Raw genomic sequence first — 6,000 nt, forward strand, 5'->3', positions numbered from 1 at the left:
ACATACCATATGCTTAGAAATTCAATTTGTACGCACCGAATGGAACTCCTAGATGACGTGTGTTATATGGAATCTTGCTTCGGTCCATTTGTAGACATTGTAAGTTTTAGTGCAAGATAGGTGCATAGTTTGCGCCTAATGCACCATAGTCTAAGAAACCATTTTGGACGCACTATTTGGTACTCCTAGGTTAAGAGGCTCAAGTGGAAGCTTGGTTTGGTCTGTTTAGAGATAGTCCTCATCTTGATGCAAGATAGGTGCACGATTTGCATGGAACATACCATATGCTCAGAAATCAATTTGGACACACCAAATGGAACTCCTAGATGACATGTGTCATATGGAATCTCACTTCAGTCTGTTTAGAAACAGCGTTAGTTTCAGTGCAAGATTGGTGCACGGTTTGCACCTAATGCACCATAGGATAATAAACCATTTTGGACGCACCCGATGGTACTCCTAGGTCAAGGGACTCAAGTGAAAGCTCCATTTCGTCTGTTTGGAGATAGTGCTAATCTTGATGCAAGATAGATGCACGGTTTGCATGGAACATATGATATGCTCAGAAATCAATTAGGACGCACCTGATATAACTCCTTGATGATGTGTGTCATATGGAATTTTGCTTCAGTTCGTTTCTAGACAGTATTAGTTTTGGTAGAAGATATGTGCACGGTTTACGCCTAATGCACCATAGGCTATGAAACCATTTTATACGCACCCGATGGTACTCATAGTTGAAGAGGCTCAAGTGGAGGCTCGATTTGGCCTGTTTAGATATAGTGCGAATCTTGATGCAAGATAGTTGCACAGTTTGTATGGAACGTACCATATGTTAAGAAATCAATTTGGACGCACCCAATGGAACTCCTAGATGATGTGTGTCATATGGAATCTCGCTTCGGTCTAGTTGGAGATAATGTTAGTTTCGGTGCAAGATAGTGATGTGAACCCACTAGGGTTTTCGCCTGATCTTTCGATGAGAGGCGCTGGATAACTCGATTAGTGAATGGAGATGACGTTCACGGCCCGACTACAGCCTTCTAAGGCCGCGCCTTAGCAACCGATACACCGCCTCCAATGGCTGTCACGATCTTGTGGAGCGCAACACCCGGCCACTAGGGCACTCGTCCTGCAAGCAATCGAAGAACCAGCAAGAACAAGTAGAACAAGTACTAAATTACTAGATGTAAATGAAGGTTTCAAACTCAATCTCTAATGAAGTGGGGTTTCGAAAACAAGAAGACGGGCGGCTGGATCAGCACGCGCGTTTACAAGCAAGTAGCGAAGGCTAAACTTTATCTAATCAAAACCCAGTTGTTCATGGCGGCTCTAGATGTAAATAAATAGAGGGGAGGACGACCAAAGGGGTACTAGAGTTGTCCTCCAACCCTAGGACGCGTCCCTAATGGACTCAACTTGATACATGGGCCATTGGTCCAAAATAGGGTGACGCAGCACCAAAACAGAAAAAGGTGTCGGCACAAAAACAAAGACTGCGCCCGACTCATAAGCTGCATAGATATGTGGTTGGACCCATTGGAAAGTAGACTTCATGAGCTTTCCAACAAGTATAGGAACGTCCCAGTTGGAGTCCATATGACGCCGTGGTGATCCATACAAGTTAGAGTTATTTTCCAGTCCGAATCCAACTCCCAAAACGTGTTGGGTTTGGACTCTTTGTTTCCTTGCTTTAGAAGCGACGTGGTAACTTGATAGAGGATGTTGTGGAGGCTTGGACCTGATCTCCAATCACCTTTGTTAAGTTATCACTCTTCCCATATGCAATCAGCCCTTGAAGCAATGGTGCTGAAATCCTTCACAAAACGGCGATAAAACCCAGCAAGTCCTAAGAAACTCCGCACCTGGGTGATTGTCTTTGGTACAGGCCATCCCTGTATAGCTTCTACCTTGGCTTGATCAACCTCAATTCCATAACCTTTGTCGAGGAGTTCTTGCACTTGCCGCTGGATCTCTTTTGTTTCCTCTGGATTTGTCCTGTATGGCGCGCGGTTTGGCAAAGATGCACCAGGAATAAGATCAATTTGGTGCTCAATCCCACGTATAGGTGGCAGCCCTGCCGGTATCTCACTTGGAAAAACATCAGCATACTCCTGCAAAATGTTATGAACAGCAGGGGGCAAAGAATGCAGCATATCTTCAATTGAAATCAAAACACCCTTACATACCAAAGCATAAGCAATAGATGTGGAAGCAATTAGTTCATTAACTTCAAATTTAGTAGCAAGCATGCAATGTCCATTTAATCTTATCTCATCTTTGTTATTTCCATTGGTATCTGCATTGTTCTTAATTTTAGGCTTGGTAATTTTAGCAACTTCATCACGTACGATAGCTTCGGGAGACATAGGTAGCAAAACAATTTTCATATCATGGTGCATAAACGAATACTGATTTGATCTACCATGATGTATACATTCCTTATCAAATTGCCATGGTCTACCTAGCAGAATATTACAAGCTTCCATAGGTACAACATCACATTCAACAACATCATGGTATGAACCAATAGTAAAATTAATTCGCACTAGTTTTGTTACCTTGGCCTTACCACTGTTGTTCAGCCACCAAATGTGATATGGATGTGGATGTGGTTTGGTGGTAAGTGCAAGCTTCTCCACCATGTTGCTGCTAGCCAAGTTGTTGCAGCTACCTCCATCAATAATCAAACGACAAGAACACTCTTTAATAACATACTTTGTTTGGAACAATGTATGCCGCTGATTCTGCTCTACCTTCTCCGCTTGAGCACTAAGCACACGCTGCACAATAAGACTCTCATAATGCTCTACATTCTCTGCACCTATCTGCTCTTCTATTGCTTCATCCCTACCTGTATCATCAGCAGCAAGCAAAGCACGTGTATCGTCATCAAAATCACTAGCAGAGGAATACCCACCATCAGCGTTAACCACCAAAACACGCTTGTTTGGACAATCTCGCTGTACGTGCCCATAACCCTTGCATCGATGACACTGAACATCTCTTGTTCTTCCCGTGGAATTAACCGAGGTGGCACTAGCGATTGGTCTCTGGGCTGATTTAGTTGCTGTATTTGTGGAAGAATCATGTGGTTTGTCGCTGTAGGAAGGTGGTGGAGCTATTGATCGGCTTGATGGAAGAGGTACACCACCCGACAATGTAGCAGATGTGCGTTGTTGCCAGGATTTCCCTGCAGAATTGTTAGATTTGGCACTAGAACGTCGTCCCTGCACTTCCCTTTCAACTTTACAAGCAAGACGAAACAAACGGGTTACGTTAGTATAATCTTTATAAGCAAGAATGTCCTGGATTTCACGATTTAACCCGCCCAAAAATCTAGCCATAGCAGGTTCTTCTTCCTCCTCTAAATTACATCGCAGCATACCCATTTGTAATTCCTGATAATATTCTTCTACACTTTTAGCACCTTGTCTCAATTGCTGCAACTTATTAATCATGTCACGTGCATAGTAAGAAGGAACAAATCTAGCCCTCATGACTTGTTTCAACGCATTCCAAGTTCTAGGTATGTTATTAGGATTTTTCTTGCCATGTTCTATCCACCAAACGGAAGCAAAATCGGTGAACTCACTAGTAGCAGCCCTAACACGTGTATCCTCAGGGAATTCATGACATGTAAACTTTTGGTCAACAACAATCTCCCAAGTAATGTATGCATCAGGGTCATATTTACCATCAAAAGGAGGTATTTTAAATTTAATCTTACTGAAAGCATCATTATTATTGTGTACCTCGCGTCGGTGGTGGCCACCCATACCTCTATGGGTGTGACGTAGGCGACGTCGATGATGAGTGTCTTGATCATCTCGTTCCGTATCAGCAGTGTAATCATCATCATAATTGCCATCCACTCGGTCTTCCTCCTTGTTTTCTTCCTTATGCTTCTCTTTGTCCATTGTGTGGAAGTCATCAAAGCGTTTGAGAAGAGCAGCAAGACTTTTATCCATACTAGTAATAGATGCCTCCATCTTTGTAATCTTGTTGTTTGTGGCAATCTGCGTGTCCTCCAACTGCCCAAGCTTGTCATTCGTCACCTTCAAGTCGTCATCAAGTCCCTCTGTGTGTAGCTTCACTTGCCTTTCAAAATGTTGTATGATGCCCTTAGTGCGAGGAGACTGTGGAATTTTGTTGGTATCCTCTGTCTCTGACATGGTTTAAAAAAACACACAGTGGAAACAAGAAAAATAGGTGAAGAAATAAAAACCCTACAGCTATTAGGATGTGGCTACTGTAAGACGCTCTCTATCAACCTGTCTAACAAGTTCTTACCAATACTTACCTTGCTCAACAGGAGGGATTGGCTACCAACAAATCCACAGCAATGGACGAAGTGTATCGGTGCCGCAGCAACAAAACCTATCAAGCTGTAGAATATGTGGAGCTATAGGTGGGCTGAAACAAGGATCGAACTAGCACCACGTTAGTTATAAAAAGCAAGTTGAATAAACGCTCAGCGGTGGTACTGTGCTGGTCCTAGCCTAGACCGTGCTAGAGACGCGAGCCTAGACACAAAGGGAAAATACAGCACACCACTAGAAACAAAATGAGCAGCCCTACTGGAAACAAAAGGAACAACAATCCCATTTTTTTGATTTTTTTCTCTTTTTTTCTTTCTTTCTTTCTTTTTTTTTCTTTATTTTTTTTTCTTTCTCTTTTCTTTTTTGGGGAACCTCAAAACCTGATTATATAAACAAAATAGTACAAAATATCACTTCACCACTCTCACCCTCTCACTAAAGTAAGGCTGAACCTCAAAATTCAATATATCTAGCACAAGTATGAAGTGCTATCTTTCCCTTTGGATCACGTTGATAGAAACGCAGAATAGACCAACAAGTGGCTGCACCTATTATCAAGATCTACTCAAATTCGAACCAACAATAGATTGGATGCAGTTGTGACTAGATGGTGACAAGAACTCAAAACTCTAAAGGACTAAACTAAAACCAGCACTGGACACGATCGAAGCAAACACTCATTCAACCAGCCCTAACTAAGTAGTACTAGCCACGGCACAAAGGATTTTATAGGATTATGGAAAACAAATCTGCTATATTTTTTTGTCTTTTTTTGGACTATAGGAAAAACAAACACGAAGAATTGGAAATCTCTCACCGATAAACCTTGCTCTGATTACCAACTGATGTGAACCCACTAGGGTTTTCGCCTGATCTTTCGATGAGAGGCGCTGGATAACTCGATTAGTGAATGGAGATGACGTTCACGGCCCGACTACAGCCTTCTAAGGCCGCGCCTTAGCAACCGATACACCGCCTCCAATGGCTGTCACGATCTTGTGGAGCGCAACACCCGGCCACTAGGGCACTCGTCCTGCAAGCAATCGAAGAACCAGCAAGAACAAGTAGAACAAGTACTAAATTACTAGATGTAAATGAAGGTTTCAAACTCAATCTCTAATGAAGTGGGGTTTCGAAAACAAGAAGACGGGCGGCTGGATCAGCACGCGCGTTTACAAGCAAGTAGCGAAGGCTAAACTTTATCTAATCAAAACCCAGTTGTTCATGGCGGCTCTAGATGTAAATAAATAGAGGGGAGGACAACCAAAGGGGTACTAGAGTCGTCCTCCAACCCTAGGACGCGTCCCTAATGGACTCAACTTGATACATGGGCCATTGGTCCAAAATAGGGTGACGCAGCACCAAAACAGAAAAAGGTGTCGGCACAAAAACAAGGACTGCGCCCGACTCATAAGCTGCATAGATATGTGGTTGGACCCATTGGAAAGTAGACTTCATGAGCTTTCCATCAAGTATAGGAATGTCCCAGTTGGAGCCCATATGACGCCGTGGTGATCCATACAAGTTAGAGTTATTTTCCAGTCCGAATCCAACTCCCAAAACGTGTTGGGTTTGGACTCTTTGTTTCCTTGCTTTAGAAGCGACGTGGTAACTTGATAGAGGATGTTGTGGAGGCTTGGACCTGATCTCCAATCACCTTTGTTAAGTTATCACTCTT

The sequence above is a fragment of the Sorghum bicolor genome, unplaced genomic scaffold, assembly GCF_000003195.3.
Source record: "Sorghum bicolor cultivar BTx623 unplaced genomic scaffold, Sorghum_bicolor_NCBIv3 super_16, whole genome shotgun sequence".
NCBI classification, from domain to species: Eukaryota; Viridiplantae; Streptophyta; class Magnoliopsida; order Poales; family Poaceae; genus Sorghum; species Sorghum bicolor.